This window comes from Danio rerio, chromosome 3, assembly GCF_049306965.1.
Source record: "Danio rerio strain Tuebingen ecotype United States chromosome 3, GRCz12tu, whole genome shotgun sequence".
In the NCBI taxonomy this organism is placed as follows: Eukaryota; Metazoa; Chordata; class Actinopteri; order Cypriniformes; family Danionidae; genus Danio; species Danio rerio.
The window spans coordinates 57262219-57275818 of record NC_133178.1 but is presented as its reverse complement, the minus strand read 5'-3'; the positions used below and the strand labels follow the sequence as shown (position 1 = coordinate 57275818).

At 41.0% G+C, this 13600-nt stretch overlaps 1 long non-coding RNA gene across 1 annotated transcript; it reads left to right on the top strand.

Annotated features, from left to right (window-relative positions):
- Positions 1 to 2562: 2562 nt before the first annotated feature.
- On the top strand, positions 2563 to 4915 carry LOC141381302 (uncharacterized). Its single transcript, XR_012401251.1, has 2 exons — positions 2563 to 2903; positions 3023 to 4915. It is a non-coding gene; the product is annotated as an uncharacterized lncRNA (long non-coding RNA).
- Positions 4916 to 13600: the final 8685 nt, after the last annotated feature.

Sequence of the window (13600 nt, the reverse complement as noted above, 5' to 3'; positions counted from 1 at the left end):
CTGATATTTGACTGTCTTATTGCATAGGCAACTATGATTAAGTTCTGAGGAATTAGCTGTTTACGGTAGGCTACTTACAACCCACACATTAGTTCAAATAGATTATATCTGTCAGTGGGAAGATAGACGATTCACAAGTTTTAACAAATACGACAGATTAATGTTTTATTATCGAGGTAGACTTTGTCACAGAATGTTTAACATGCTGCTCTCAGTGAGAGTGTCTTTTGTTTGTTTGTTTTGGGTGGGCTCCATGTGTCTTGGAAATCTCACACAATTGCTTTATCCAGTTTCCAAACTGAGATAGAATGTTATAAACACACATCAGAGTTGCTGTTTTGTAGGACTTCTCCATGCTTGTTTTGCTTTACATATTAGGTCACACTTTATTTTTGATGGTCTGTTTGTTGAATTTAAGTTACATTGCATCTACATGCCAACTCAATAGATTACAAGTAGACTGCTAGGTTGGGGTTAGAGTTAGTGTTTACATGTGCTTGAATAAGTTTCTTATTCAATTCAATTCAATTCAATTCAGCTTTATTAGTATAGCGCTTTTACAATGTAGATTGTGTCAAAGCAGCTTCACATAAATGGTCATAGTAACTGGAACAGTGTGGTTCAGGTTTTAGTGTTTAAGTTCAGTTCAGTTCAGTTTAGCTCAGTTCAGTGTGATTTAATCATTACTGAGAGTTCAAACACTGTAAAGCCAATTTATCGATGCGTAGCTCTACCAATCCTGAACCATGCGAGGCAGTGACGACAGCGGAGAGGGAAAAAAAACTTCACCTGATGGGAGTGAAGAAAAAAAACCTTGAGGGAACCAGACTCAGTTGGGCACGACCATTTTAATTTCTCCGCTGGCCAAAAGTCTTGTGCAGAGCTTCATTCGCCGTGGTTAGGCAGGAAGATGGCCTCAGCGAAGACTCGTCTGTCCCTGGAACGTCGCTGGAATCAGACTCATGTTCTCCACTCCCCACGACCATCAGCGCAGCAGCAGCTCAGGATATATAATCAGTTATAGTCAGTTAAATGTCTGTTGAAGCAGCAGTATCAACAGATATTACGCAGATAGTTTAATAATACTCAGTTGGACCATCAAAATAAAGTGTTACCTCATATTATGTTATTTTATGTGGCACAGTAGTCAGTGCTGTCGCCTCGGCTGGGTCAGTTGGTGTTTCTGTGTGGAGTTTGCATGTTCTCCCTGCGTTCGTGTGGGTTTCCTCCTTGTCTTCCTTTTTTCCGCAGTCCAAAGACATGTGGTATAGGTGGATTATGTAAGCTAAATTGTCCGTAGTGTATGTGTGTGAATGAGTGTGTATGGATGTCTCCCAGAGATGGGTTGCAGCTGGAAAGGTATCCGCTGCGTAAAACATATGCTGGATAAGTTGGCGGTTCATTCTGCTGTGGTGACCCCAGATTAATAAAGGGACTAAGCAGAACATGAATGAATGAGTGAATGATACTAAAACATATAGTTTTATTTTCATGCTTTTGTTAGGGAATGCCCTCCCCACCTCAATTTGAATTCAAGAAGGCCATTAATATCCCCCCCCCCCTTAACTGTTTAAATGTTTAATAAATAATTAAAGGTACTGGTTTGTATCTGAAGCACTAACATGACATGCCAGCAGGCTAAAGGTTTTGCATCTCTCGTTGTTCCCTGTGGCTCTTTCCAGCACTGAACTTAGGCAAAGATTAAAGCCAAGAGCCCTGTTTTTCTCAGACTCCCAAACTAAATCCCTCCCTCTCCTCTTCCTGTGAGAACACTCTGTCTCAGACAGATCTCGCACTCTCTCCAAGGGAGAAAGTCGGGTCAAGCGGACCTGCACTTGAGAGCTGCTGTGGAGTCTCCCTTGGGGAAAATGCAGCACTTGTCTCTAATAGTACTGTCCTAAAAAGGGTCTTGGAAATGGGTCCAGGAGAAAAGCCAGCACCAAAAGATCAGCTTGGGGCCCAGTGCAAGAGTTTGCACAAAGTAATCGACTTTGGAATTGGAGGAATTTGAGGCAAATGGACACCATTTGAGCCCTGAAATTTGAGTGGATGCTTTGCACAGCTTAGATACTCGTGCCTTTCCTCCCAGCCTCTCATCGCCCTCCCCGTAGTCTTAATAAAACAAACAGGTCACGTGGTCAGGTCACATTCCCATGAGTTTATCTGATGATTAGAGATCTGACCTGTTGAAAACTCATTAATATAGAGTTCCATCCTTTTAAAATCACATCAACACCTATTTTGGTTTACTCTGTGGTGTAAATGGCATGGGAATCAAAGTACAAGCTGAACCAGATTGAGAAAAGAATTTAGCTTTCTGTCCCTTTGACCTTCAGCCGTGCTGATCAGGGATCAGCAGCTTGTGATTGCGGTGGGAGAAGAGTATGTTAAAAAGGGAAAAGCTTTGGGGGAGACTACAGACTCAAACCGTTCCATCTCAAAGGCCCCCAGGGCGTCGTTAGGACTCCCACAAGAGGGGCACTTCTGTTGTTGGGTACGGCCATTGAAGACCGCATCTGGAAAGCATTAGTCTATTATTGCCCATGCAGGCCTAAGAGGCGTATCTCATGGGGAAAGTGCAACTCTCTACCGTCACTGCAGTGAAGTAGTGTGAGGTCGAAGAACGTGCATGCGTGAGAGGCAGCTAGTGTACCAAGCTGATTAAGAGATATGAAAGCGTCTGTGTATGATTCTTTGTTCGAAGGGCTGGTCTTTTCTTTTCGGAGCAGGAAGTGGAAAACAGCATCCTTGGCAACAGAGCTCCTCCATCTGGACCATGAGCTGAAACAAGATGGCTTTGTGCGATTTGCCCCCACCTAACATTAGCTGGCCTGTGCCAGGTGCTCTGCCTTCATCCTCAACGACATCAGCCCAGCTGCGAAGGGAAGCCCCATAAAGAGCCTGTAACTATGCTTATTTCATTGAATGTCACACAGACAGTATATTCATACAAGCAATTTGAACTTCATCTGGTTTGGATTTGTCAAAAGGCTTACTATTCTCTCTCATTTTTTTCTTTCAGTGTCCTGCACCATCTGCAACAAAAGCCCTGAGGCGAGGATGGTAAGAAACATTATTGTTGAGCATATCCATCTGCAATACTGATCCTCCCAAGAACCCATCTGTGACAGTGGATGATCACAACTTGATCTCACACTTAGTGTTGCTGAAGATTTCCTCAATGTGCCATCTCCATGAGCGTGCCATAATGCGAGATCACACTGTGTTTGGGCTGACTGCCAAGACCTGAGACGACTTGGTCCTCACCGTCACCTCCAGACCCCCTGCCATGCTTAGTTCCGTCACTCCTCCCAGTCCTCTCTGACTATACCAGCCCCCGCTCTTCTCTGGCCTTGACTGGGCTGTTATTGAGCGGGAGGCATTTCACAGACACTCCCTCAGAGACTAGTGACCTCATCACCGGGCAGGAAGTCAAGGGGTTCAAGTTCTCCTTGTGAAAGTAATCCCACACTTCCCTGAATATTTCAGCTGGTGGTAGTGGTGGTGGGAGGGAGTAGAGCATTGGGAGATGGATTGGGGGTGTCAGAAAGCCCCAACTCTGTTGTTTCTCACATTTGCCACATCGTCAGTGTTGGATGCTAATTCCTTTTTCTTCACCTCATAAAGAAAATGATTTCAACACTGGGCCTGAAGCATCTGTATACGTGGCAGCAGACATGGTGAGAGCTAGAGGGGCCTGTGTAAGACAAGAATCACAAAGGAAGGCCAGAAGACATGGCGTAATGAAGTAGTAGTCTCCAAAGACGTGATTTTGATTTTGAACTTGTACTGTATTCACACTACACCGATGAAGCATATCTGGAATAATAATACCCTGATGAGAGAAACAGAAAAACTAGAGCTTCGTTCCCTTATGCTGAGGGTGATCAAGGCTGTTTGTTTGTCTTTTGCTTGTTTCTGCCAGGAGTCAATGCCTTAAAAATGTCACTGAAGAAGCATTACAATGCTCATCCCACCTAGCTGCATCGGTTTAACTGTAACCATTTTAGTAATAATAATAATAATTATTATTTTTATTATGATTCCTTACAGCGTAGCAATGCTGCTGAAGGTATTGCTGTCGCTTTACAGCAAGAAGGTCGCTGGTTCGAGCCTTGGCTGGCTCAGTTAGCGTTTTTGTGTGGAGTTTGCATGTTCTCCCTGCGTTCGCGTGGGTTTCCTCCGGGTGTTCCGGTTTCCTCCACAGTCCAAAGACATGCAGTACAGGTTACAGCTGGAAGGGCATCCGCTGCGCTAAATATATACAGGATAAGTTGGCGATTCATTCCGCTGAGGTGACCCCAGAATAATAAAGGGATAATAATAATTCCTTACATTTATATAGCACTTTTCTGAACACTCAAAGCACTTTACACATTTTGTGAGGGGAATCACCTAATCCACCACCTGTGTGCAGTATCCGACTGAAAGACGCGACTGCAGCCATATTGCGCCAGACTGCACACTACATACCAGATGATTGGTGAAGAGGAGACAGATTGATGAAACCAATTATGATATGGGGATGATTGGCAGGCCATGATGGACAGAGGCCAGTGACCAAATTTGGCCAGGATGCAGTGGTAAACCCCTACTCTTTTTCAAAGGACATCTTGAGATTTTTTAACGACCACAGAGCATCAGGATCTCGGTTTATCGACAGCGCTCACTGAGCAGTATTGACCTTATTCTAAAATGCGGAAGTGCGCCTGTTTTCGCGATTGTCTTAAAAACTTCCGTTTCAGTCGCCCATGGGAGAAATGACTAGGAATAATAAACGGCAAAAAACGGTCAAACTACTTGCTCTACAAACAAATGTTTGCATGACTACACAGACCAAGTAGAATAATATACCAAGGAAATATCAGTTTGCAACATCAAACAGCGAAACGAGCAGTTTTTAATGTCTAAAAATAAATGGAACTGAATGAGACCGGAAGTCTCGTGCCAAAAAGATTCAAATGGCTGCGCCCGCTCGTCTGCGGTGAATAAGGTGAATAGTGTCCACGTTAATATACTGGGGAGTTAGAACTGGGGAGTGAGCACCCCCTGCTGGCCTCACTAACACCACTTCCGGCAGCACCCCAGCTTTCCCGAGAGGGGTCTGGCTGCAGACTCGGTGCAGTGCAATCTGAGCTGCATCCAATGCTTTTTAATGCGCTTACCTAACTTCATCCCTAACCCTACCCGTCACAGTGACGTCACTCATTACATTGAGTGCATTGTGTCTGACATTGCATCACCGAGTGATGAGTGATCATGAAGGCTGCATCCAGACTATTGGCTTTCCCATGTGGTCTTCCATTCAAGTACACAGCCCTGCTTAGCTTCAGTGGGCAACCATGTGAGAGTTGCAGAGAGCTAGCTGCCGTACAATAATGTCCAATGGGTGTTGGATATGCACATTTATCTTCATACCGTATAGACCCTCCTAAAACTGCACATGCAGAAAGAGAATAATGGATAAAGAGCAAAACACACATGCAAACTATTTACTTAGTCACATTGCATGCATGAGTCCTTTTCTTGGCAGAATCAGTAGAAGTCATTTTGCAAAGGATTGAAAACACCCCCAGCTCAAAGTTATATTAAACACTCCCTTGAGCAGTATTTTACTTTTAAGCACCCAAAAAGTTTTTTTTTAATTAAAAGTTGTTGAAAAATTGATGATCAAATTGCAAAGATTCCATGCCATGTTCCAATGCAAGAAACCAGTCCAGAAACAGTCTAAACCAAGAAAAGAGTCATGCCAAAATGCTGCATAAAACCAATCAGACATGCATGTTTCAGAGGCGAGAATTGAATTGATGTTTAAAGAGTTTCACTTTAAGGAAATTGTGATAATTCTTTTAACACATATCAATAAGAAACAGCTCAGCTGGATGCACTGAACCACAGATGCTTTAGTAGACACCTGTCCTTCATTTGACAAGGCATCGTATGTTTTGATGATAACCCACAGACAGGTTTCAATCTGCCTTTCCGCTGACGTTGCAAAAACCGTACACGCAAATATACACATTCACACTTCCCCAGAAGGGAAAGTCTCGTCAAAGCCACTCCTACTATGCTTGAAACAAAAAAAGGCCTGCCAGAAAACACACCAATTGAATAACAGAAAGCATGAAAAAAAGAAAGAAATCCGAGCCTGCCAGGACTGGTCTGTGCTCAAACACAGAGGAAACAATGAAAAGACTTAATCTCCCAGATTGTTGGCATTAAAACATAAGATTATACCTCAAAACCTCAATATGTTTTAGACATCATGTGTAGCTTATTCTTAGAAAACATACACCACTTGAAGTGAACATACATTTACGGCATACCAAACCGCAACTCTACCACACGCAGTATGAAAAAGAATGAAAACGCACACAAGTGGGCTGCAGACCAAAAACCAATGAAAGCATTCAGAATGAGTGGCATGCTTGATCGACAGAAAGATTTTTGTTTTGTTTTGAGGAAAACACTGCATAAAAGACCTTGTGGTAAGAAGACACGGGGGGAAAACCCACTATCTGCGTAACTGCAATTCGTATGTGGGGGTCTTTGTGTTTTGGAGGACTTTCCATGTTAGTTTCTTCCATGCTGCGATTCAGTCTATTGCGAAATGAGCCATTCACATAAAAAGTGGTGCAATAACTGGCTGAACATGCAGAGATAACCCATAAACTCCACAATGAGATCATTCAGCTCGTATCGTCCAACAGTGAACAATCAAGAATCATGATGAACTGTGCTGCCCTGTGCTCAGGGCGTCTGGTGCGGCAAATTTGTGAAATGTATTAAACTTAAGATTGCAGCGCAACTCATTACTCTGCAGCTGCTGAAGAAAGTCCCTCTCACAAGGCCTCCTCCACAAGCCCATGATCTGACCAGGAAAGTAACAGCAGCAGCACTGGGCCAAGGACAAACGCAGTAATGCACATTATGGAATAGTGATAAAAACTGAAACTGAACTTTAGTAGCGTGGGGGTGGGGGACGGAAAAACAGGAGAGCGAGATGAAGGAGACGAAAGAGATGTGGGGGGTGGAGAAAAAAAAAGAGATGGAAAAAGAAATGATTGAAGGAGAAAAACATGAACTAGAGAAATGAATCATTAGAGGAGAAAGGAGAAATTGAGGAAAAAAACATGGTGCTTGAATGACTAGAGATGGGAAGTTTGATAAGATGACTAACAGAGATTGATTGTTCTCTACAGGAACGTTGTGTACCTCTAGTTTTTGAAGGGGCTTCAGTGGTGGCGTCCTTGACATGTAGTGTTGTGTATGAGATAAGACATGACTAAAAAAAGAAAAGATTATAGCAACTTCTGCTCCAGCAACATATACTCACTCTTGACTCACCAAATATTGATGCATGGTCAGGACCTCTTCTTGTCACTCATTGGTAAGTGACATTTTAGGTAATGTTTTTGTCATTATGAGGAAGTAACCCAGCTCCTAGCACTTAACTTAGCCATTTGTGAATATAAAAACTGTGCACTACCTGGCAAAAGTCTTGTCACCTATCCAAGTTTTAGAAACACCAAAAATAACTTGACTTCTTGTTGATAATTTGGTATCAGAAGTGGCTTATATGAAAGGCAAAGGCCTCTAGATTACGCTTATTTTACCAAAATAAAATATGATCATGCCTTGATTTTTAATTATTTAATTAGGACAGTAAGGTCTGACTTTGCTTAGACAAAAGATTTGTCACTTAACAGAAATAATGTACAGTAAAGAATATAAAGTCATGCTGCAGTGGAGAAAGAGTTAATATTGTGAATGACTCCCATGAGCTTAGAGGACTGCGTCCATACATCTCTGCAATGACTCAAATAACTTATTAATAAAGTCATCTGGAATGGCAAAGAAAGCGTTCTTGCAGGACTCCCAGAGTTCATCAAGATCCTTTCATTCATCTTCAATGCCTCCTCCTTCATCTTACCCCAGACATGCTCAACAATGTTCATGTCTGGTGACTGGGCTGGCCAATCCTGGAGCACCTTGATCTTCTTTGCTTTCAGGAACTTTGATGTGGAGGCTGAAGAAGGAGCGCTATCCTGCTGAAGAATTTGCCCTCTCCTGGGGTTTGTAATGTAATGGGCAGCACAAATGTCTTGATACCTCAGGCTGTTGATGTCACCATCCACTCAGCAAATTTCTCCATACTGAATGTAACCCCATACCATGATTTATCATTCACCAAACTTGACAGATTTCTGTGAGAATCTTGAGTCTATGCGGGTTCCAACAGGTCTTCTGCAGTATTTGTGATGATTGGGATGCAGTTCAACCAATGATTCATCAGAAAAAATCCACCTTCTACAACTTTTTTTTTTTTTTTTTTTAAATGATCTAGACCTAGAAGTCAAGTTATTATTTGTTGCTCTTCCAATTGGGATTGACGACAAGACTTGTGTCAGGTAATGTACATAGCAAGCAGATAAAACTACAGTCTTGTGTCGCTTATTCAAAATATGACTAATCCAAATCTTCCAATGCAGCGTAAGTTATTTATATGAGGAGTTGACATAATTTGCCAACAACTAGATGTTGTCTCTCACAAAATAAAACATTTTTATCAAAAAGCATCCTATATGCCATCAAATGCCATCCATCTGTGTCTCATGACTGATACCTTTATGCCTTGTGGCCTGCTGCTTATTTCTGTTGTTCAGAAGTAGACAGGCAAGCAATTAGGTGCTCCAAAGCATTTCCAAAACCTGATGGTAATGAAATGTTTATACAATTATTTGTATTTTTTTTTGGGGGGGGGGAATTAGATTTTTATTAGTTTTTTTTCTTGAAATAACATACAATACCATACAACTATATAAAATATATAAAGGTTCTTCACAAATTACACATTTGTTTATCAATTTAGAAAATAAATAAATAATTCAACAACCAGTAACAAAGGTATAAAAATACTAAAAATAATAGTACAGAGCATAACAGGATAACATTTCAATTGAACATTCACATTTCAAGTGAGGAAATGAAAATCTCCCACATATCTATTTCCTTGTAATCACCATTCATTTATCCAAAATTTTCTCATATGATACGTTCTGAATTATGGATTCCATCCATAACTTAAGTGTAAGGCCTTGAATATCCTTTTAAAACCTCAGTATTATTCGTGCTGCTGTAGTAATGCCTAAAATTATAAGGGTGAACTCATCATTTGTAACATGTGGAACCTCAGTTTTGTCACCTAAAAGGCATATCCAAAAAAAAAAAAATTCAAGGATGATTCCTTGGATTTACTCATTTTTTTATGTTAAGTGGTTGTAAACAATTTATTTGTGTTGAATTTAAACAAACAAATTAAGTTGAACATTATTAAATTGAATTTGTTTGTTTAAATTCAACACAAATAAGTAGTTTGCAACAGTTCAGCATGTAACACTTTTTACTGTGAGGGACATTAAATGCTATCTACCTAATTGTATTAACACAGATTCCCAAAAGGGTTGAATCTTTGTACATTGAAATTATGTACCAATCTCCTGTTTCCATTTCCAGCATTTATTATCATCTAAGCATCCCATTCTAAAAAGTCATACTGGAGTGTAATAGTACCTATGAAGTATCTTATACTGTGTAAATTTACCTCTTGCTTCTTTTATATATTTTCCACAATGAGAAAGAAATCTATCCCGGAGATCTATTTCTATATCACTGCTAGTATCTTTTTGCCAAATCAGTCTTAAACCTTCACAGTTTTTATCATTAATCTTTGAACAAAATTTGTAAAACGTAGATACTTTTTAAAGCTGTTTTGGGAAATTGAAAAATGTTTCCAACATATTCCTATCCTGTACCTTGGGGGCCTTTTTTTCAAAACAGTGTCTGATTTGTAAGTATTTCCAAAATTTCTTTTTTCAAATCATCATAAGATATTAGTTTAACATTATTAAATAAATCATTTAAAGTACGTATACCACTTCTAAGCCAATGATGCCAAAATAAGGGCTTTTTTCCAATTTTAATAAGGTTATTATTCCATATTGAGGAGTAGTATTGAGATAAGTGAGAGATTTGCTTCGCTGAGGCCATCTTCCAGCCTCCACCACGGCGACTGAAGCTCTGCACAAGACTTTTGGCCAGCGGAGAAATTAAAATGGTCGCGCCCAACTGAGTCTGGTTCTCCCAAGGTTTTTTTTCTTCACTCCCATCAGGTGAAGTTTTTTTCCCTCTCCGCTGTCGTCACTGCCTCGCATGGTTCAGGATTGGTAGAGCTGCGCATCGATGAATTTGCTCTTCAGTGTTTGAACTCTCAGTAATAATTAAATCACACTGAACTGAGCTAAACTGAACTGAACTTAACAATAAAACCTGAACCACACTGTTCCAGTTACTTTGACCATTTATGTGAAGCTGCTTTGACACAATCTACATTGTAAAAGCGCTATACAAATAAAGCTGAATTGAATTGAATTGAATTGCCACCTCTTATGAGCCACTTTCCAGATTTCCTCAGCACAATTATTTGTATTTTTAAATAGATGCAAACCGCTTAATGATATGCACATGATGCAAATTACCTAACATATTGGTTGACCCCACTTATCATAAAACTGTGTAAACTTCTCAATCTATGACCTGAGCAAGACAATAAATCACAGATCTCAGAGGACTTTTTGTGCAACTGGTTGCTGAGGGGTCAGGAGGACGAGTGTCCCTAAAAGGTGGAACACCATGGTGCTCTACTGTGTGGGAAACGAGAATGGGAATACTTTCAGGTCTGTTTGGGATAATTGGCTGCGTCCCTCAGCTGGAGAGCAAGATGACTGTATGTGCAAAAAGAGTGGAGTTTGCTGGGCCTTGGTGCTGGGGTAAGTCTGGTTCCCATTAGACTAGAGGCCCGGAGGTCGGTTTGTTTGCACAGGCAGAATGTCCCATAGGAGAGAGGGGGCAGGACACAGCGGCTCCGCCCAACTGGGCTGCGTAACAGAGAATATCAGCTGAAAACTCTCATGCTTTTTCTCTCCCTGCACCTATCCACCCCCTCTCCTGTTAAGAACAAAAAAGATCTAATAGACAACTCCAAAACTGTTTATGTTCTGTTCTCTGGTTATGTGCATAAGTTCATCCATGTGTTATCGAGTGCACATGCTTTGATGGATGTGTCATTCACCGTTGAACCTTGCCCATTACTAATCGCCTTTCGGAGTTAAATGTGCATGTGAGGACAAGTTATGGTTTGCAAGGGTTTGGCTCCTGCTGTGTGTCAGTTAAAGGTTTTTCTGTTATCCCTGTGGAAACAAGCACACCTTACGTAGGCCTGAATCTGAATCACGCGAACACCCTCCATTAAACTCATCCACATCCTGTCTGGAAGTCCAGACTCATCTAGTCCGCTGTCCCACAGTCATCCTTTGTGTCTGGAGCTGCTGTCATCACATTTTTGTCCCATCAGTGAGGCATACCAGAGCTGGTTAAGGAGACCGGGAGCTGATTACAGGCAGTAAAGTGGTAACAGCACCCACAGCCATGGTTCGACGCTAATGGCTAAAAGAATACTGTCTATTTTTGAAGTGGTTTGACATTGACACCTCTGTGGCAGTTTAGCTAGGGCTATAAAAAGCTTTACGGGCCTTAACACTGAAGATACTAGACACACTAGAGGCAATTTCAGTGTAAAGGCGTCCCGTTCCCCTCTCCAAAGAGGGGTGGAGGGCTCTCAGCCTTACCCCAGTTCCTCTGTCACAGGGGGGTGGCTGATTTATAGACTCAAGAGCTCCACTTCAACTTTCCTGGAATCTGGAGTCTTTTGGAGGAGCATGGGGAGGTTGAGAGGGTGAGCACACACTGGAGAAAGACGGAGGCCATATTTCTTTTTGGCTGTTAAATCAATTGACTCCCAGATGTGTGAGAGTTTACTGAGGTCTAGTGACTGCACGACAACCTCCTGCCCACTGCTTTCAGGTTGCATACCAACCGTTTCCTGATGGATCCTTTTTCTTACTGAGTTAAGCCTTGGAGAGTCAAAGGGACTGTTATTTGAGATTGGAGATCCTAAGTGTAAACTCTGACATGCCTCAGGCAGTGACCCATAGTAGTGCAGAGAGCCAGAAAGGGTAAGGAAGAAAAGGTAAAGGCCTTTGTGGTGAAAGGTCTGCTTGTTTAAAGACTGACCATTATTTTCACCTGAATTGAAGTCATTTGTTTTGAGAACATACGGAGTCAGACAAAAAGCAGGATGAGTCGGATGTTTTTGAAGGATAAGGATAGTCAAAGACTACAACTGAAGCATTACTTTGTTAGTAGATCACTTTGCAAGTATGTGACAGTGACACTATCAGGGCCAGAGATTTTTGCCCTCTATACCAACTTTTCATGGGCTGTTTATCCAATGGAATACATCAACTATCCATCTGAATATAAATGATACATTAATACAACAACAAAAAATACAATATGGACAAACCCAAACTGTTGAGTTATGGCCCATTACCACTGAGTGATACGGTATGGTACAGTTCGGTTTGGTAACTTTGATTGGCAACAGCATTCATAAGCTCAAAAGAAACATGCACGGATCTAAATGTGTTGCTGCAAATTGACCCTCTACATTTATTTTAACATTTTACTAAGTTTGAAGTAGAAACCAAGTAAGTTTGAACGCCCTATGGTCAAATGAATCTCATCAGTTGACTGTTCCCTGGGTTCGAACTGAAATAGGAAAGCGAGCCTTTAGTCATGCCGCACCCTCATCCTGGAATACTCTTCAGTCTGGACTAAAAATGTCTGAGCTCATCCCAATTACAGTTTTTTTAACAAACAACAACAGTCCATTTCTCAATGTATGTGTTTTTAATATATTGTAATGTGGTAAAGCTGAACAACTTAACTGTATTTTTATATTATATACATTTTCTATTTATTATTAATATTATTATTTTTTAATAAGTCTTGTGTTGCAGACCTCTTGGCCAGGTCACCCTTGTAAATGAGATCTTGATCTCAATGGGTTTACCAATAACTGGGTATACCAATAAATAAACATATAAGTTTAAATAGCTGTGTAGCTTTAGGATATCTTGATTTTGTGGGGCACTTCATGTTAATTGAGTTATCATATGTTGTAAAAAAAGGAATATATTTTTAATTATTTTATCTCTGTTTCTTTTCATTGTTTAAGGTGAAATATTAACCAAACTTCTTCTCTTGAGTGTGATAATATAATCAAAGACCCACAATTGCATTGTCAAGACATTGAAAACAGTATGAACAACTAGGTCAAGACAGTATGAACAACTGCTTTGCATTACGCTCCGTCCTTTGAGAAGAAGAACATTTTATTGTCAGCATACTCGCCAAGTCATGACGCAACAAATAACAATCCCCCATTTTTAATCGCCCACAGTCAGTAATCTAAGGCGTTCCGCTGTTTCAACATGGAGCCCATTTGCAACAATCTGCTTTCAGTTAGCACTAGCACAGACAACTCTGTCAGGATTCCTCCGCCAGATGATTAACTGCGCTCTTCCACAAGGCTATCTAGAGATGGTGTTCCTCAATTTATGAAGCATTCTTCACAGCAGCTGGGACATGCCAAACTCAGACTAGTAGATAAACGTTGGAATTTACTCAGCATAACTCG